The sequence below is a fragment of the Rhinolophus ferrumequinum genome, chromosome 10 (genome assembly GCF_004115265.2).
Source record: "Rhinolophus ferrumequinum isolate MPI-CBG mRhiFer1 chromosome 10, mRhiFer1_v1.p, whole genome shotgun sequence".
In the NCBI taxonomy this organism is placed as follows: Eukaryota; Metazoa; Chordata; class Mammalia; order Chiroptera; family Rhinolophidae; genus Rhinolophus; species Rhinolophus ferrumequinum.
In genome coordinates, this window is record NC_046293.1 from 47848137 (window position 1) to 47870414 (window position 22278).

Below are 22278 nucleotides of genomic sequence, written 5' to 3' on the forward strand. Positions count from 1 at the left end.
AAGTCCCTATAACTTTTCTGAATCCAGGAAAGTGATGAATGGAAGATGGCCTTCAAGCATGCTTAATCAATGAAAGTGTACCGTAATGGTATTTGGTCTATGAAATGACCATACTACCTTCCAAATGACCTCTTAGGATAACAGGTAAGATCTAGACTTAACATCCTATGAGCTTCTGTATTTGAGACTCCTGGTTAAATCCATCTGGTTTTTTATAGCCTCTGCTCCAGCCATCTAAGACAATATGCTGGACAAAGATGAAAACTGGGAATATTTCTGATGAGGGGACCTGATAAGCTCCAATAGCCAATATCCAGTCTAATGGATGATACGCCCAGGAGGGTAAGCATGAGAACTTGAATCTCCTTCAGAATGTGTCTGAGCTAGTCAAATCCTTTTCAAGCAAGGGAGAATAAAGTGTCCAAACCAGTTCAGAATAGGTAATAACTCTCTCCTTGTCCAAGAGCTCATATATTGGAATCCACCAGGAAAATTTTAAAGAATATTAATGATGCAGTAAAATATCCTGGATATAAATCTAAATGAAAAAACTAGGCTACAGCAGTAATGTTATGTCCAAAACACACACACACGTATCTGTGTGTATACAATACATACTTCCTCTCAATAACATATAGTATTATATATACATATTATCTTGACAGTGGTTATCTCAGAATGATGGAACTACAGATAAATTTTACTTTCTTCTTTGTTTCTTGTGTTGTTGTTTTTTTAGCCAGGGACATTTCCATTTATTTATTTATTTATTTATTTTTAAAGATTTTATTGGGGGAAGGGGAACAGGACTTTATAGGGGAATAGTGTGTATTTCCAGGACTTTATTGGGGAACAGTGTGTTTTTCTCAGGACCCAGCAGCTCCAAGTCAAATAATTGTTCTTTCAATCTGAGTTGCAGAGGGCGCAGCCCACGATCCCTGGGGGGAGTCGAACCGGCAACCTTGTGGTTGAGAGCAACGCTCCAACCAACTGAGCCATCCAGCCACCTGGGAGCTCACTGGCAGCTCATTCTCTTCATCTAGTTGCTGAGGGTGCAGCTCGCTGGCCCATATGGGAATGAATCGGCAACCCTGTTGCCCAGAGCACACACTCTAACCAACTGAGCCACCTGTCTGCCTCCTCTTTTTTGTATTTTTATGTTTTGCAAATTTTATTAATGAACAAATTTATATTCAGAAAGTTTAATTTTAACCTAAGAAACTACATAGAAAGTAAAATGAAAATAAAGAACATGAAAATTCTAAAAGTCAAGAATTTTAAATGATAGCATTAAAAATAAAAGCTATGCATAGAAACCACAATTAAAAAGCTAAAACATTAAAGTGATAAAAAGCAAAAAAAAAATCAGAAATAAAATGTCATGAAAGTATAAAATAGGATTAAAAATCCTTAGTCTACAAATGAGGACTTATGGTGAAGTAAGGCAAGTGAAAACAGGAAGACAAAAGACTAAATAGATAGAAAGTAAATGAATAAGAAATAGAAAAAAAATCAAATAGCAAGCATTGTGGCAGCAAGAAATTATTACATAAAGCCAAAGAATGCTCAGCTAGTCAACAGAGGATGTCTTTAATAAGACAAGTAAAGATAAAAGAAAAAGAGTCATATATTAAGTTGGTGCAAAAGTAATTGCGGCTTAAAAGGTTAAAGATAGTTGCAAATACCGCTATTATTTTTGCACCAACCTAATAGTAAAGAAATCTGACTGAAGAGCCGCAAGTGGCCTCAGTCCTTAGTAATGTTGGCTGGTTGAAGAAGGCTTCCTGAGGAAAATACCCTCCAGTCCTACTGTGCCCTTAATCAACTCAAACCTCAGGGAAGGGAGCTACAAGACACCTTCCTTCTCTCCTCTTGCCCACACCTGTCTTACCAACTTTGTGGAAGAGGGCAATGGCCCTGACGAAAAGCAGTGTCCATCTCTCAGAAGCTTCATCACCTGTGACCTTCAGCCCCTGACCATTCAGGAACCTGCTGGCCATTTGCATACTAGAGCAAAGGAATGTGCTTTTCCAGAACAACGAACCACTTATAATTTTATTTTGTTCATTTATTTACCACTTATAGCCTATTGTCTACTGACTTGCCACGTTTTCAGATCAGTCTTCCCTGACTACCCAATCTAAAGAATGTTCTCTATGTCACTTTCTGTCTTGTAACATTCTGTTCTTGTCCTTCATAGATGTTTCATAGTTTGCGATAATTTATTTATGTACTTACTCTCTTAATGTCTATTTCTCTCAGATCATAAGCTTCACAAGAACAGAGATCACACTTCTGTTTACTGTTAGAGCACACAGTACAGGCATACCTTGGAGATATTGCAGGTTGGGTTCCAGACCACTGCAATAAAGTGAGTATAGCAACAAAATGAATCATAATCTTTTTGCTGGTGGAGGGTCTTGCCTTCAACTTGTAAGAAACACAACATCTCTGATGCACAATACAGTGAAGTGCAGTAAAACAAGGTATGCCTGTATTGGCACTTAGTAGGCCCTCAACAAGTATTTGTTGGATGGATGGACAGATGGATGGGAGGCAGGGAAGAAAGGAGGGAGGATCAATTTGTAGATAAATGGGTAGATGTGTGAATATACCTATGTTATCTGTATTGTTTATCTGTGTAGCCCAGCACCTCCCATAGTTCTTGGTATATAGTGTGGCTTTATACATTTGTTGGTTATATCCTAGGCACTGGAAATGAAAAAAAATGAGGAGAGCACTGTTCCCACCTTTCAGAAATCAAATTTTAGGGAGGAAAACATATCAACTAATAATTATAGCAATGTGAGATATATGGTATATTGGAAATACAAACCAGGCACCGTAGAAGCACAAGGAGAATGTGCTTACCTGTCTATGGAGTTCAAAGAAGCCTCCTGAAGGAGACTGTATTGAGCTGGATCTTAAAGTATGCCCAGAAAGTTTCTGAATAAAGAATAGAGGAAAAACATTCCAGAAAATGATATTTAGGATAAAGAGAGGATCATTTGAAAGATCCTGCGTCATTTGACATGGCTGCAAAACACAAGGTACAACAGAATGTCAACAGATGAGGCTGGAGCAAGGACAAAAGCCAGACTATACTAACACGTTGTAGCTTTGTCTTGTAAGTGATGACGAGGCTTGGAATGACAAGCGTGAGAATGACATGATCAGATTTACATTTTAGAAGGGTCACTCTGGCCAAAGCACTGCTAATAAGTTGGAAGGGCAAGAGGTCATGTGAGAAATGATGAGGCCATGATGTGGCAATGGCAGTGAAAGAAGAGAGAAATTCAGGGGATGTTACAAAGGTAGAACAGGCAGAAGGAGCAAGTTACCAATGGGATGTGGAGACTGATGGGGAGGGCGTCTCTTGGATGGTTTATAGGTTTCTGGCTTGAGCACGGATGAATCATGGTATCATTAACCAAAAATTGGGAGAAGAGGAGAACATTTGGAGATACATTGCCTGCTATGTTTCCCAAACTAGAATGACACGGTAATTGAAAAACAAGTGTGTAACTCACGACAGCAGTCAGAGGTGTGGCTGAGATTTGGCAATGATCAGTTTATGGAAGATAGCTATGGGTAGCGAATTGCCCAGGGGAACAGAAAAGGGAGGAAGAGAAGAGGATTAAGTGTACAGCCCTATGGAACATGAACAACTCATTTCAATATCAAACGATGGCTTATTTGGTATAGATTTCTTCCATTGATTTAATTTTAATAACTTAGTCACTCTGGTGAGAGAATTCTACAATTTAATTTTAGTAATGTGTGTGCACTGTTGACACTGTTGCTATTAACAATAACTCAAGACTAATATTTTAATTTTTCAATGTTTTAATTATTTGTTTGTATAACTAAAACCTAACATACTGCATGAATCATGGCCACTTTATATCTTTGGTTTAATTAAAAAATAAACATGTCGACACAGGAGAAACTTGAAATGACTTCCTCCTAGCCTCTTCCTTCCTCTGCTTGTCTACTGTTGTTTTTATTACTCAAATATTACAACTGTGCCCTGCTTTTGAGAGAGAGAGAGAGAGAGAGTCACCTGGCAAGCTGCCATTTCAAAGTTCTTAAAGAGCTGCTGGAACAAAAATCCACAAAAGAGAGCAAATTAATCGTTATTAACATATTCATAAACTGAGACATAAGGTCAAACTCCTTATTTTCATTCCAAAATGTCACCTACTTAGGTCATTGATGATGCCTTTTGTTCCACAGCCAATAGATTAAGGTTTGGGGGATTTAAATAAATTCTCAGAGGCATTTATGCTTTTAAAAAATAAGAACATCCAGGGGCAGCCGGATGGCTCAGTTGGTTAGAGCACAAGCTCTGAACAACAGGGTTGCTGGTTCGATTCCCACATGGGCCAGTGAGCTGTGCCCTCTGCAACTAGATTGAAAACAATGAGATGCAGCTGAGCTTCCAGAGGGGCTCAGTTGGTTAGAGCGGGTGGGCTGCGTCCCCTGCAACTAAAGATTGAAAACAGCAACTGGACTTGGAGCTGAGCTGCACCCTCTACAACTAGATTGAAGGACAACAACTTGGAGCTGATGGGCCCTGGAGACACACACTGTTCCCCACTATAAATTTTTAAAAAATAAATAAGAGCATCCAGAAAAAAGATATTTTTTTTACTGGTTAAAGATACTTATTAAATTAAAATATTGCAAAAGCATAGGCAGCTCTGTGGACCACTTCAGGAGAACAATCTGTTGTCCTTTAACAACCTTGTAATCTCACAAGAAAAACTTCCTCCCATTCATTGTTATTTGTAATAAAAATTGTAAAAACATCATGCAGAAGTAATTTCCTAGCTCAATACAATGACATTAAAATACTCAAATTATCATTGTCTTGTACTGGGAGTTTTCAAAGAAGCGTGGAGATGGGAAGAATTTCTTTAGCATGATATTCATCAAGAAGCACAAAACACCTCAATGTTAGTTTAGAGAAATATTATATGAGAAATTATCAAGCATTTAAAAAAACTTTTTGAACACTGAAAATCAGTGACATGTACACAAAAATCAGAAGGCAGAGATATTTTCTATATACAACCTAGCACCTCCAAAGTTGGCCAATATTTAAGCAGAGGTTGCCATTTAAAAGATTGGAGTCAATAGCTACCTGATTGGAGAAAGGGATTATGGGAATCAGACAATGCTTCTTCTACTGGTTTATTTCTTAAATCCTGGCTTCCCCCTGAGATAAGTCAGCCCTGATGGGTGGAAGTCTTTTTCTCCCCCCACCACTTGTCCCCCAATAAAGCCTAGTCCCTAAAAAGATCCTTTGTGCCTTCATAAGTATAAACTAGTCCTGCCCTGTCCTTTTATGATGCTATCTTCAATAAAACAGAATTTTTCCCCTTAGAAAAGTATCAAAGCACAATTTTTTAAAAATAGCTTTGACTCCTAGACGCAACCCCCAGTCATACCAAGGCTATTTCTATCTCTGCACTTTGCGTATGTTTTTACTTTTGTCTCTACTTCTCCAGCATCCAGTAGCTACCCATCCCAACCCTCACTCTCATCCCTTAGGGCCACCTTGAATGTCATCCATTCTGTGCAGCCTTTCCTGATCTCCTTTCCTAATCCCACTTCAAATCAATTGCTTTCTCATAGGTTACTGTTTTCTTAGAATGGAGCTGAAGATTAAATGAATTAATTTAGACAAAGTGCTTAGAACACTGCCTGGAAAACAATATGTATTTTATGAGTGTTGGGTGTATCACCATCATCCTGTGTGTTTCTGAAGTACCTTCTAAGACCTTCACTGTACCATGGCTTATGTCCTATCACTTAGACTTTCTCCTTACTTCTTTACTCAAAATTCACCTTCTCAGGGAGGCCTTCCCCACCCACCTATCTAAAATTTCAAAACCATCCTCCTTTGAAACCTCTTTTCTGATTTTTTAAACCTTTATCACTTTCCACTATACAATCTACATTTTACTTCATTATTTTATTTACTGTCTTGTTTATTAAATATTTCCTTCAATAGGATATAAGCTCCACGAGGGCAGTAAATAGTTGTTCAATAAATGAATGAATGAGTTTACATATATTTCACCCTACCTCCCAGAGAACCTGACATAGCATCTGGCACTCAGTGGATTAGGTGAGTAACAGAAACGTTGGGTTTCAGAGACCATTCCAGGGAATGGTATATCTGAGAATATCCCACTGAGAAACATGCAGCCAGTTACATCATGAAGGCACTGAGTGTTAAGAAGAGAGGTAAAATTCTCGACATGGACATGACAATTTTACATCTTTTTCTTGGCTATGGTTACTAGGGAAGGCTCTGGGTCCCAGACACATCGTTTATAAATGATCCATTATTAAATATAAAGATTACTGATGCATAGTATTTGGCAAAGAAAGATAAAGCTGACATGTATATGGTTTGTTTCAACACATAAATTTAAGTTTAGATGAAAACCCTCATATTACAATGTTGTATCATGAATACAGGTTTTTTTAAAGCATAATCGAGGCCCATTTTTTTTCTCTATAACAAATGATGTTTCTGTATGGAAATTTTCTCCAAGATCATACTATGAAAATGTCACAGGTAGGTAGTGCAGGGTAGATTTTAGACAGGGAATCATTTTTCAATGCCCAAACTTAACATTTTCTAATGGATTCTAATCAAAAGATTTCAGGAATTTGGGGAAAAGTGTCAGAAGAAAAAAAAGCAGTGGGGCAGGAATAGTATGGAGAAAAGTAGGATATGTTAACTGGAATAAAATCAACCTGCTTGTAACAGTTATTGGGAGGACCTAATAAAACACTGTATACAAAAACATTTGTACACTCTGAAGTGCTATACAAATGTATAAGTTTTGTGTTTTAGAGGGCTCTGGCACCGAAGCCTTGCCTCAACGAATGACCTCTTTGTTCTCAATCTTGCTTTTGTCTTATCTTAAATTGTCTCAAGATTTAATTTCTTACCCAGGGAAGTTATTTCTTTAGACCTTGCCTCTGCCCAGCTCTGTCTTGGACTACTAGAACTTAAGTACTTTTCTGGCTTCTCTTTGACTCAGCATTTCATTTTAGGCCTCTGTTGAACCTGCCACCATAAGAACTCTTTCAGGGCACACTCCCCTGCGTACTGTAATCCATCTCAGTAATATACAGTATGTGAGGGTAGAACACAAGGTAGCACGGAATTTCACTTCTTTTTCAGAGAACTAAACCAATTCCTCAACTTTAAGGCTTACTTGAAAGGACTTATAGTCTTTCCTTACGAAATAATGTAGAAACTATTATTCTTTCTGCTCACCTCTCACTTTAGCACTGGGCCAAATGTACTTACAAACTAAAATTAGAAGGCATTCTTGTTTGCAAAGCACTTTAATAGAAAGCCAGAACTGATGGCTAATGCTGGCAGTAACAAAGTCTATGCACTAGTTGCTTCACAAAATAATATCCAACAGATACAGCACTTACTATGTGCCAGGGTCTATAGTATATCATCTCATTTACCCTTCACAACTATTATACCTATCTTATAGATGAGGAAGCTGAGGCACAGAGAGATTAAGTAGTTTACACAAGGTCAAATAGCTAGCTAGTAAGTGACAGTTCTGGGATTCAAACTTCAGAGTCAGGCTCTAGCATCTATTTTCTTCACTCTGTTATACTGATAATAAACATAATATTAATAGAAATTATATTATTACCTATTGTTGCATGCCAAATTATCCCAAAATTTGGGGGCTTACAACAGCAAGCATCACAGTGTCTATGGGTCAGGCATCTGGGGACAATTTAACTGGGTTCTCTGTTTCAGGGTCTTTAATGAGCTGTAATCAAGGTGTCATCTGGGGGGCTGCAGTCATTTCAAGGCTCAACTTGGGGAAGGATCCACCCCTAAGCTCCTTCACCCAGTTGTTCATACAATTTAGATTCTTACAGGCTTTTGGAGAGAAGCTACCCTAATTCTGTGCCAACATGGCACTTTGCAAAAGTGGGCAAGCTAGCAAGGCAATAGAGAGTCCAGCAAAATGGAAGTCACAGTTTATTTTAATGTAATCCCAGAAGTGACATCCTGTCCCTTTTGCCATATCCTACTCATTAGTAGCAACTCAGTCCAGTCACACTCAAGGAGGTAGGGATCAATGCGAGTCATGTCAAAAGCTGCTTACCCCCATAATAAGTAACAGCAGCTAGTGTTTATTGAGAGCTTACTATGTGCCAGGTAATAATCCCAATATTTTACATATGCTAATCCATTTAATCCACACAACAAACCCCAATCAACAGATGAGTTAATAATAGCGAGTGACGTGATTACACTTAGGGGTGGAAATAATGAAGAATGCCACTTGCCTGTATTCCAGCAGAGAAAGTGTGTGTTGGATTGCTTCAGAACTATTATCATAAACGGACTTTACCACAACCACAATTCCCTTTCAGATCTTTTGTCCTAATCACAGAATGGGCCTTCTCTAGCTAATGGTGAACAATATTTTCTCAAAGTAACTCCCTTCTAGTTCTACTAGTCCTGGGGGTGGGAAAAGAAGAATTATCCTAAATAAATATGCAAAAATAAAATTTTTTTTTAAAACCACTATTTCTCATTCACATTATAATTTATAAAAATGAATATGTCTTTATATTAATAGTTCCGTTTTTAAAAACTGAATTAATAAGAATCATCTTAAGTTTTTTTTATAAAATCTACCAAGGATTCAAGATATCCAAATGAATTAGTTTTAATTTAACCCTAAATTTGTTTAGATCCTATTTCTCATCAAAAAGCTTAGGTGGCTGGCTCCTACTTAACCAATCTTTACAAAGAGAGAAGAAGCATTTCCTCTAAAAGATTGCAGGCTACGTGGAGTTGGGTGGAGGTGGGCAATGATTCACGGATCAGATGCTGTCTCCTGTTCCTGTCCTCCAAAGTAGAGGCCTGAGGAAGAGGTAGAATTACTCAGGACAGCAGAGGCTGGAAGTTCTCTTTCCCATTTTTAATAGGGACTAAAGCAGCTGCTTATTATGAGCTATGTGGAAGACATCCCAGATTCCTAGGCCACCGGGCGTGTCTATTTTCAAGCCTCTGAAGTTTGCAATGACACATCCTTTAAACATCTAGAAGCCAGTTCCTGGTGAAGTTAAAAATAACAGCAAATGAATATAGATTCAAAATCATAAATAAAATATGAACAAATGAAATTCAACAATTTATTATCAAAAATAATAATAAGAATTATTTACCAGGAAAGGTAAATCCAATAATGCAGGCAGGATTATCTATTAATATATTAATGATTCATCACATTAATAAGTCAAAGGAGTATTACCATCTCAATAGCAGATAAAAGGTATTTGCTAAAATTTGGCAGCTATTCATAAAGAAAAAAAATCTCTCTATACTGGCATAGAGGAAGACTATGAGGTCGGACAAACTCATCCTAGAAAAACTGCTACGTACCTCATTGCTGAATATCACTATGGTCACCTTAGAAGTACTCCCCTTGGGAAGCTATGCACTGATGCCAGCGTCTAGTCCACCCTTCAAAGCAATTTTGGAACTCTTTCTCTGGAATGGCCACCAGAGCTGTCATTGTATTACCCTTGATGTCCTGAATGTCATCAAAATGTCTTCCTTTCAATATTTCCTTTATCTCCGGGTAAAGAAAGAAGTCATTGGGGGCCAGATCAAGTGAGTAGGGAGGGTATTTCAATACAGTTATTTGTTTACTGGCTAAAAACTCCCTCACAACCAGTGCTGTGTGAGCTGGTGCATTGTCATGATGCAAGGGCCATGAATTGTTGGCAAAAAGTTCAAGTCATCTAACTTTTTCATGCCGCCTTTTCAGCACTTCCAAATGGTAAACTTGGTTAACTGTTTGTCCAGTTGCTACAAGTTCATAATGAATAATCCCTCTGATATCAAAAAAGGTTAGCAACATCGTTGCAACAAGTTCGCAAACTTAATTGTCAGGTCTTGTATTCAAACATGACAAAGAAAATCTAAACTAATATATTTAACAACAAAACTCTAGAAGAATTCCCAGTAAAGTCAGAATTAAGACAAGAATGCCTTTATTACATTATTTTTAAAGAAGAAAAATGAAAGTCTAAATGTTCAGCAACTGGGTACTAAATAATTTATAATACATTCCTAATATGCAATACTATGCTTCCATTATAATCATTTTGTACATGCATATGTATACATGTGTATGCATGAGATACACACACAATGTATAGACAATACGTTTGTAAATAGAAAATACGTGTGAATATAATTGTGTACCAAAAATAGTTCTGAAAATAAATACAAACTGTTAATAGTGGTTCTTTTAAAAGGGTGGGATTGGTAGAATTGAAGTATTGGAATGGAAAGATCCTATGTAAAGAGAATCAATCATGTGTAAAGAGTAATTCAGTATTGCTGGAGTATTTTTATAGCAAGGAAATACAATATATGCAGTATTTAAGCCAATTTTAAAAAACAAGTCAAAGAATATTGACAGTGAAAAAATAATATTTCTAATTGAAAAACAACATTATGTGGGAGATATTAATATATAAAAAAATAATCCAAATGATATACCCCCAAATTATGAGTTTGGTTGTTATAGTTGCATGCTAGAATTATGGATCATTTTTTTCTTTTACTTTTTGTATTTTCCACGTTCTATTAATCACATATTTATTTTGTAAAGAAAACTATGGTAATGTTTAATTTATAGATGACACTAAACAACTATTATAGAGTTTATAAGAAAATCTTTTTATTTTAATCTAGTTTCTAAAAGGATCATGATGCTTCTTAACTATCACAGTCTTATGAAACTATTGGGAAAGCTAAATGCATTGCAAAACCAGCTCCCTTTACTGAGCTTGCTTAATTTGGTCATTTCTCTGAGGTTCAAAATCTTGGTAACATTTTTAAATAATTTTCTTTTTTATATATGGAGTCACTCATTAAGTTTTCGCTATACTCCTTCCTTCGTTTGACATGGCTCTTTCCCATTCTCATCCCATACCACCTCCTGGTCTAGACCTTCTTTATCTCACTCCTGGACCACTGAGACATCTCATTGAGTCTTCTCACCTGCCAGGTGTGTCCCCTCTATTTACACATATTCCGTCTTCACCTCACAACCTTCATTGCCTGTATGATCTCTTTATATTACCCAACTGCTCTATTCCTTGTTTCTGTAACTTGCTACACTCTCACCTCCACGCTCCTTGCAATAGTATCTAAGTTGCACTCTCTCTTCCCAATTAATGTTATCCCCACCATGTTCTCTTCTTCATCCCTTTATATATTCAATTCTTTATTTAGTACGTATTTCTTAACCATATTTCTTAACTGTGTACCAGACACCGAACTAGGCACAGGGAGTACTGACTAGTTTTCCAAATTAGTGACTGGATCACAAAGAGCTGTGAGACTCAAGATGACACCATTACCTGCTTCAACAATATTTCATCGTTATGTCCTCCAGTAGCCACAGAGATATCTAGGAGCCCTCTTGCCTATCTGCTTCCCTCTAACTGTAGTTTCAAATCTTTCTTATATTCAACAATGAGTACATACCTCATATATACTAGGCTTTGTGTTACATGCTAGGAATGGAAAGGTGAATAAAACCTGTGTTTTACTCATCGAGAACTTCAGTTAAATGGGGAAGGTAGACAGGAAAATACAGTAATGAGTACAAGGTACTCTATCAGAAATGCACAAAAGAACAATAGAGTGTGTTTAATTCTACCTAGCAAGAGCAAGGAAGGCTTCACATACGAGGTCATGTTTGCACTGATAGCAGGTAAAAAACGTGAGAAACTGTGAGAATAGTATTGCCAAGGCACAACACATAAATAGCACAGCTTGTCAGGAAATTGCAGGTACTTCAGTATGACGGGAGCACACGAGGCTGGAGAGCTGGGCTGGGGCCAGATCTTATTTTGCCTTGCTTTGCATTTGAGGGAGTAAACACTAAAGAATTTTAAGCAATGAAGTAACATGATTAGATGTGTGTTTTGAAAAGTACCTCTGGTGGCTATAATGGAAAATAGGGAGGGGTGAGCAACAGGGCCCAGGCTAGACAAAAAGTCACGAGAAGGTTGTTATAGGGAAGTAATGAGAACCAGGCAAGTAATGAAGCAGAGGAGTGGTGGTGGGGATGGAGAAGGAAATGATTTGGAGATACCCAAGAAGTGAGATCAATAGGACTTACTGTGACTTCGCAGTTTCTGGCTTGAGTTATCTAGACCCCAAGCAGAAAATATAGGAGGAATCGATGCTTTGTAGGAGGAGAGTATGAAGTAAGTTTGAGTGGCCTGTTAGGCATTGAGGTAGAAGGTTTTGGTGGCTGTTGGAATATATATGTGTGTGTGTGTGTGTGTGTGTGTGTGTATATCTCAAGTATATATATACACAAGTATATACAAGTATATATAGATATATGATATATATATCATATATATATATATATATATCAAGTTCACGATTTTGTTAGGGTTAGAATTAGAGACTTAGAAGTTAGAGTATAGGTAGCAGTCAAAATCATGAAAATGGGTAATATTAACCAGAAGAAATGTATATGATGAGAACGTGTATTAAGGACAGAGCTCTGGAGAACACAAACCATTAAGGGATCAGAGTAAGAGGAACCAGGAAAGGACCCTGGGAAGACAGGGTCAGAGAAGTAGAAGGACAGCCAGGATAGGCTATGAGTGAGTTTCCTATTGTCGCTATAACTAATTACCACAACTTGAGTAGCTGAAAACAACACAAGCTCATCATCTTACTGTTCTGTAGGTTAGAAGATAAACATGTGACTCACTGGTCTAAAGTCAAGGTGTCAGCAGAGCAGCCTTCCCTTCGGCAGACTCTCAGGGAGATTCTGTTCCCTTGCCTCCTCCAGCCTCTAGAGGCCACCTAAATTCCTTGGCCTTTTCCTCCATCTTCAAAGCCAGCAACAGCGGGTCCAGTGGGTCTCACATCACTCTGATCTTGCTCCTGTCCTCATATTGCCTTCTCTGACTCTCTCCTTCTGCCTTCCTCTTCTGCTTTTAAGGATGCTTGTGATTATACTGGACTCAACTGAATAACCCAGGCTGTTCTCCCTATCAACTGGTTAGTCATTTTAATTTCATCTGCAACCTTAATTGCCCTTTGCCATGTAACCTAATATATTCACAAGATCCAGGGATTGGAACACAGGGAGGGGGGTAATTATTCTGACTACCCCAGCTCTCATCTCAGGAACCAATCAACCAAAGAAAAACATTAAAGTAATATAAAAGGATTCCGGTGATCCGTGACAAATTACTCAATCTCTCTTTCTTCCTCTGTTTATCTACAAAATGGAGATAATAATGGTACCTGCCTTATAGGGTTATTATAGAATTACATGAGCTAATATTTATGAAGCACATAAAACTGTGTAAAAAAAAAAAAAGAATACATCTTACTATTTGCGACAACATGCATAGGCCTAGAAGGTATTATGCTAAGTGAAATAAGTCAGATAGAAAAGACAAATACCACAGGATTTCACTTATATGTGGAAACTATAAAAAAAACAAAATAAGTGAACAAACAAAACAGAAACAAACTCATAGATATAGAGAACAAACTGATGGTTGCCAGCTGGGAGGGGGGTTGGGAAATAGATGAAAAAGGTGAAGGGATTAAGCAGCACAAATTGGCAGTTACAAAATAGTCACAGAGATGTAAAGTACAGCCTAGGGAGTATAGTCAATATTGTAATAACTGTGTATGGTGCCAGGTGGGTACTAGATTTATCGAGGGGATCATTTGGTAAGTTATATAAATGTCTAATCACTACGCTGTACACCTGAAAGTAATACTGTATGTCAACTGTAATTTAAAATTTTTTAAATAAGAGCTAAATAAAATATGAAAAAAAAAGTCTGTGTCTGGCTTATAATTTTATTTTAAAAAGCCAAGGGTTAAATAAGGCAAGGGTTAAAATTGGCCATTGGACTTGCTAATTAGGCAATAGTGGTCTTTACCATTGCAATTCCAGGGATATGGTGGTCATTGTCTTAACTGCAGTAAGATAAATGTGAGAAATTGGAGGACAGGAGTAAATACACTTATTTTGAAGAATTGTTTAGTAATGGGAAGGAGAAAGGGAGCTGGAGCAGTCTTAGTTAGATGGATATGGGAAGTCATAGGATATCTGAACACATTTCTATGCTGTAGAGTAGGGGCTACCAGCCAGAAAGGCTGAATATATTAGGGAGGGAATAAGGGAATAGTTGATGTAGTACAATCCCAGAGGAGATGGAATAGATGTGATCAACAGCTCTTCTCCTGTTAACTTTGAACAGGAGAAGAAACAATTAATTCTCTGGGTCTAGAGGGAAAACTATGAGGGTAAATCCCAGGAATTAAGTATAGTTCCTTTCCACAGTTGCTGTCTATCAGTAGGAATTACTCACAGGCTTTCTTCCGCCTGAGGCTACGACACCAGAGTTAAGAGTTCTCATTCTTCATCCAATCTCAGGATGCCACACACTATACACAGGGTTTACCTCCTTCCAAAGGAAGTTTCCATTGGGTCTTTGAGTGTTCAAGTTTAGAATTAGCCAACAAAAATATCCTCATTCCTTTGAGGGTGGTTAATTTCATAAACAACACTTGTCCCTTTCAAAAGATGTCTCTGACCAAAGTATGTATGGTACAATGTCCCTTCCCCCTTTTTTCTATTTTTCTGATAGAAAAATGAAGATGAAGAATACCAATCCAATTAAGTATAACATCATGTTAACAAAACAAGTTTTCTTTATTTTTAACTTTTTATCCTGGAAATTTTCCAACATACACTAAAGAGCATAGTATAATAAACCCCCATGTACCCATCACTTCAATAGTTACAACCTATAACCAACTTTGTTTCATCTATACTCCTTCTTCACCCCCACCTTCACTCCCAGTGTTTTAAAGCAAATAGGTTTCCATAAAAAAATAGGACTTTTAAACTTAGTGATTTGAGACTTCACACATCTGTTTCTCTTTCAGCACATTACCAAGACACAATATACATTACGGCACCACTTTATACAAATTCAAAATAGCATAACAGATATAGTAATAAAGCCTCATTTTAGATGCTAATTTTAAATCATTTAAAAATTATAGAGAATTGGGTAATTATTTAAAATTGCATAATTTCATACCTGGTAGGCAAGTACATATTTTTCATGTTTTTGTCACCACAACTGCTCAACAGAATTGTCTACCTATCCTTCATACACTATGAACGAACACCCTAGTAATATGGCTTGAAATGGAATAATTTTTGTTGACTATTTTGCCACTTAACACTCACCATTATTTTAATGCACAATTGTTCTTAATAGCCTATACAATGTCATCAAGTGCAGACGCTGGTGCCTGAAAATTTGCTCCCATATCAATAACTTTGGAATAGAAATGGAATGTGAAAAATTGCTCGTCGGAAGGCCAAACTCCACAATAGCCAGTATTGTTCATTTGGAAGAGGGCACACTGCAAAATATTAGAAATGCTGCTGAGACACTTAAACGGAGAAGATGCATCTTTAACCTTTAAAAATCCTCAAGTATCTGGGCAAGAATAATGGGGGAAAAGTACTGGTAACTCAGCTGCAAGATCAATATCACTGTAATAGATTTACAGGCTCTGAAAAAGTATTCCAGTCCCCACCCCCAATCTCCACCACCACCATTTATTTTACATTTATTCCTATTGGAATATTATACTAGATCTTCAAGAAATATCACTTGCATAAAATGCAAGTGCTCCGCTCTCAAAATTAATGCAGACACTGGAACATACATCATTGCACACTATTTCATAGCATCTTCAAGGTAATCAAAAGAAGAAAAAAATAAAATTTTTAAATTTTATTATTAATTAAAATTGTAGCAACTTCATTTGCCAACCTCCCTAACAGCTAAGTGTAACCATGTAACTAAGTTCTGGCCAATGGGATATAATTAAAAGTGGTATGTGGCAGTTTACAGGACCCCTTCTATAAATGGTAGTTGGTGTCTTTTAAACAACTGGTGTCGAGGAAACTTTATCCACATTCAAAAGAATGAAATTAGACTCTTAACACCATATACAAAAGTTAAATCAATATGGATCAAAGACCTAAATGTAAATTATAAAACTCTTAGGAGAAAACATGGGGGGAAGCTTCATGGCATTTAATTTGGCAATCATTTATTGGACAGAACACCAAAGGCACAATGAACAAAAGAAAAAGATAAACTGGATTACATGAAAATTAAAAAATTTTATGCCTCAAAGGACACTATCAACAGAGTGAAATGGCAACCCACAGAATGGGAGAAAATATTTGCAAATAATGTATCTAATTAAGGATTAATAACCAGAATATATAAAGAACTCTTACAACTCAACGACAAAAAAATCCAATTAAAAAATGGAGAAAGGAGTTAAATAGATGTTTTTCCAAAGAAGATATACAAATGACCAGTAATTATATGAAAAGATACTCAACATCACTAATCATTAGGGAAATGTAAATAAAAACCACAATGAGATACCACCTCATAAGCATTATGATGGCTATTATAAAAAAAGAAAAGAAAAGAAAGAAAATAACACATATTAGTGAGGATGTGGAGAAATTGGAACTCTTATGCCTTTCTAGTGAGAATGTAAAATGATACAGCCTTTATGGAAAATGGAACAGCCATTCCTCAAAACGTTAAAAATAGAATTACCATATGATTCACCAATTCCATTTGTGGGTATATACCCAAAAGAATTGAAAGCAAGGACCCAAACACATATTTAGGCACCCTTGTTTCATAGCAGGATTGGAAGCAACCCAAGTGTCCATCTCTGTATAAATGGATAAACAAAATGTAGTAGCTTATTCAGCCTTTAAAAGGAAGGAAATTCTGACACATGCTATGACATAGATGAACCCTGAAAACATTGTGACATAAGCCAGTCACAAAATGACAAGAAGATGATTCCACTCATCTGAAGTATGTAGAGTAGTCAAATTGATAGAGATAGAAAGTAGAATGGTGGTTGCCAGAGATTTGGGAGAGGGGACAACGGAGACTTATTGTTCGATGGGTAAACAGTTTCTGTTTGGAAAAATGGAAAAGTAATTCCGGAGATGGATGGTAGTGAAAATTGCATAACAATGTGAGTGTACTTAATGCCACTAAAGTAATCATACACTTAAATGGTTAAAACGGTAAGTTTTATCTTATGTGTATTTTACCACACGCACAAAAAATGTACTTGGTACGTGCTTTGCCCTCTCTTCTTTGTTCAGTCTCCTTTCCTGCTTGCTGTAACGCTGGGTCTGGGACAGAGTCCTTGGACCTCACAAGTTGTGCTTTGCACAACTCTAACGGGTATCATTTACATAGACTATATAGACTTTTACATAAAGGAGAAATAGTCTGTCTTGTTTGACCACAGTTCTTTTGGATTTGTGTTACTTGCAAACAAACCTAATTCTAAATGATACAATAGGTTATATATCTATATCTATCTATATACATATATATGTATCTTATAAACAAAGTATTCATGAGCAATAACCTTCAGAGTCTAGACACACATGGACTGTTATAATAAAGTGAACAAATTCCACATGTATGCTAAATTCTAAACATCAGACAAGCTGGCAGGAGAAAAGAGTGATATATAAAAATCCCATTTTTCAATTTATTGAGATCTTAAGATAATTACCTTATAGTGACAATCATTGTAAAACTACAAAATGGTTCATTAATAGAGGCCTGGAATGCTATGCAATTGCTAAAAAGAACAAGGCAGATGTATATATAAGCCAATGTCAGAACCACCTGTATTTATGGTCTCATCTGTGTGAAAAAAATAAAAAGCTGACATATGTGCTTGCATATGTGGGAAAGAGGCATAATAATAGTTAACATTTAATAAACATGCCTCTGTCCTAAGATCTTCTCCTAATTATCTCCATACATTTTCAAAATATGTTTGTGAGGTATGGAAATTTATTATCCTTGTTGTACACCTGAGGAAATTGAACACAGATTTCATAGCATACCTTGTCCAGGGTCACACAAAAACTAACTGTTGGATCCAGAATATTAAGCATAGCTACCTCTGAGGGGTGATATTAATGGGGAATTGTAGTGAGGTTTACATTCTTCAATTCAGTTTGGTTTTTATATTATTATTATGAGCCTGTATTACATTTTAAATAAATATTTGGGCATGGGAGGAGAAATGCTAAAGAAATGTAAGGTAATGAAATCCTGGTTATACGCTAGAGAATTAAACAGGGTTGAATTGAGCACACATATTTAAGATTTCTACAAAGGAAATAAAAAGGGATCAATAGAAACTTTAAAAATGTAGTACATGTCAAAACTCAGGATAATGGCTCTTAATACATTTAGTCCACGCAGATAGTACTGTATAATGCAACATTTGTGAAACAGTACTTGGACACTGAACACTGTCTAGCCCTCATAAAAAATAAATACAATATTCAATAACTTGCCTAGGACACATAAAAAATAAAAATAAAAAGGGGGCGGACAGGTGGCTCAGGTGGTTAGAGCACGAGCTCTGAACGACAGGGTTGCTGGTTCAATTCCCACATGGGCCAGTGAGCTGCACCCTCCACAACTAGATTGAAGACAACGAGCTGCCACTGAGCTTCCGGAGGGGCAGCCGGCATGGCTCAGTTGGTTGGAGCACGAGCTCTCAACAACAAGGTTGCCGGTTCAGTTCCCACATGGGATGGTGGGCTGCACCCCCTGCAACTAAAGATTGAAAACGGCGACTGGACTTGGAGCTGAGCTGCGCCCTCCACAACTAGATTGAAGGACAACGACTTGGAGCTGAAGGGCCCTGGAGAAACACACTGTTCCCCAATATTCCCCAATAAAATTTATTAAAAAAATAAAAATAAAATAAAAAGGAAAAAGGAAAAATTAGATTAATGATATGGAATTAAAATATTAGATTAAATAAAGATAAATATATACACATGTGTCTACCTAACTCTAGGAGATCCTAGCCCAGGCCTTTTGTCATACTCTGGCCGACTTCCTCTCTGTGTCTTAATCTTCTTTGCCTCTGAATGCTCCTTCCCTTCACTCCCCACCCCATCCCAGAACCAGAGAAAGCCCTAGCCCTTGCTTGCAGCAGGCCAAAGTGCCAAGGAAGCAACACTCCCACACCAACCCTGACAGCCCTCATCCAATGACTCAGAATTTGGTATATAAATACTACCGTTTCCTCACCCCTCAGGTGGGATAGTTCTGAAGCATGTGTTTTGAACAATTTCCCGGTTTCCCCAGGGAATTAAGCTCCAGTCACTCACTGGAGTAGCTAACATAACAATGCACGCTTTACTAGCCACCTTCCTTCTGGTATCACTTTCTCACTTTCTTGCCCTATTGTTTTCTCCACTTCCCAAGTGAACTTTCACTCTCAATCCTTGTCTCGGGGTCTGCTTCTGGGGGAACCCAAACTATGACGGGAGAGGGGGAGATCTTCATTCATATCTCAGTCTATAGGAATAACCCTGGAGTTGTTCATGACTCATGCTGGGAAACCATCCATGGCAGCTCTGCAAATATATTAACATCTTCATTTCCACAGCAACCAGAACAAGAAGATGAAAAAAATGCCATGCCCTCATCATGAATATGATAAATACAACCCAGAAGTCACTGTTTTTCAAAGAAATAAAAAAATAAGAGGGTTTTAAAAGAATAAGGAATTATAACAAATAAGGAAAAAGAATCCACTGGAAAGATAAGTGTGTTTGGTGTCACTCAATAAAGTAAATCTTATACCATCAGTTTTAGCATTGCTATCAAATGCAGTATTTATTGAGCACCTATTTATAACTGTGCACCTGGCACTATGATTTGAATACTTAGCATGCTCAAATTCTTGAGTTCACCTATGGAATCGGGACAAAATAAACAAACAAAAAGCACTTAAACAGTTAAATCCTAACTAAATCTTAATTTTGCTAAAGCCATTTTATTTATCAGGACAAAGGTGAGTGATGGATCTTTACAGCGGCCTACCCTATGTAGACCACTCTACAAAATGTAGAAATATTTGAGATTCATGTCTTATAGAATCATAATGAGTACTCTGATGTTTTAAGTTTAATAATGTTCCGAAAGAATTTATTCAAATATAGCAAATAAAATCAATCAAAAGCAAATAAAAAGAAACACACCAGGTAGCAGCTCAATCTATGAGACCTGCCGATTTATGTGTTTAATACATACTAAACTCCTACTCCACATCAAGACTTGTGCTGGGGTACTGTGGAGAATAGAAAGAACACCACCATATATTCTGTCTTAAAATTACTTAGAATTAGTGCTATTTTTGTTAGGAATTACAACATTGGAGAGCCTCTTTCTCAGAAATTCTGCAAGCCGTATCAGCATGCCAGATCCTTACTTTTAAGAGAAATCAGTTGCTAATAGACACTCTTTATGTGCCTATAAAATTTAATGTGCAAATGAAATACTGTATTTATGTGTATTTTTAGGTCTCCATAGATTTTTCAAAAAGGAGCTGTATTTTATCAAGTACATTTTTTATGTTAATATACAACTCCCTTTCAAATCTCACAGGTCTAACATGATGACCTGTTTCCTACTTGACATCATCATGGATGATGATGAGAATAGAAGAGCATTAAATATTAGTAGTTTCTGATATTGGGCCACTAAATGGCCATTTTCAGTGACTTTTCCCCAACTTCTTTTGAGTCTGTGGGAAAAGGAGAGAATTAACTCCACTACAGCAGGTTTTGGGGGCTGTGTAGTATACATGCTCTCCTGCAAAATATCAAGTCATGGCTTCTCTGAAGGAATCCTTCAAATGTCAAACCAATGGTAAGGAAAGAACCAGGGATATAGTTAAAAGATCATAATGAAGATGGAGAGTTTCTTATAATACTTTCCAGGTTGTGTGTGTGTGTGTTAAACCATAGTATTTTTAAACCTTCTTTGATAGACATCAAGTTAATTTTTATTCAAATAGTGTGTAACAGAACTTGACACTTTTTGAGTATCTCCTTTTGGGGGGTTTATTTTGCTATGTTTTATACAAAATGTTACCTTTAAGCAATTCAGGGAAGAAAAACGTATAATACAACCTCTAAAACAAAATAATATTTATCGAGCATTTACTTAGTTTCATATGTAAAACTTTATGTATTAAAATTCTGTTTAAGCTAAAACAGTAACACTGTATTGTGGGTTTATGTATGTAGATCTAAATAATATGTTTAAGATTTCTGTAATAAAAACATACTCAACAATAATATAGAAGTCTGGAGGGGAAAATGAAAGTATACTGTTTTGAGTTTCTCAATTTATTATTCCCAAAAGGAATAATAGGAAATAATCTTATTGATGTTATGCTGACTCTAGAAAATCCTAATTATAGCAAAACTCTGCTTGGCATTGACCTTTTAAAGTCATGAAGAAGGACATTTATGGTAATCTTGAAATACATTTGAAACTTATCCTATTAAAATGAAAAGTATTAAAATGACATTGAATAACACTTCAACCTCAAACACTGGCCCGCATTTTATTAACTGCACATGTTAGAATAAGAGGCAGTACTAAGGAATTAACCTTGCACATTCAGCACACAAAAAAAAGGCTTTAGGAAACTAAGGTATACACCTCCTTGTGCCCCAAAGCTCTTACTAGGCTGTTGAAAAGTATGACACTGCCTTTGTTAAAACAGAAACAGAGGAAGAGAGCCCTCTGCCATTGTCACGCCTCAACTTTAAACAAAAGGATCGGAAGTGGTCAATAGTGTTGGCGCTGGGTCCAGGCCGCCAGGATGCAAATCCCAGTTTCTCTTTATGGGAGTGATATTAGGCAAAATACTTCACCATCCCTAAACCGTATTTTCTCATCTATAAAATGGAGATAATTACAGTACCTCCTTCATAGGGTTGTTGTGAGGATTAGATGAGAAGGTAAAGAACACACTACAATACCTGGCACATAGTGAGTGTGCAATAAATATTAGCTTTAGTTACTATGTTTGTTGTACAGATGGCCAGATTTTATGGAGAGACAAAAAGTCTCTGATGTAGAAAAGAAGTTTGGTATAGAAATATTACCAAAAAAAATTTACAGGGTCAATGGTGACAGAGCTTTCAGTCACAATTTTCACGGTTGATTATTTTATGTCCTGCTAATCCCTTCGATCAAAAATGTGAACAAGAAGAGAGACAA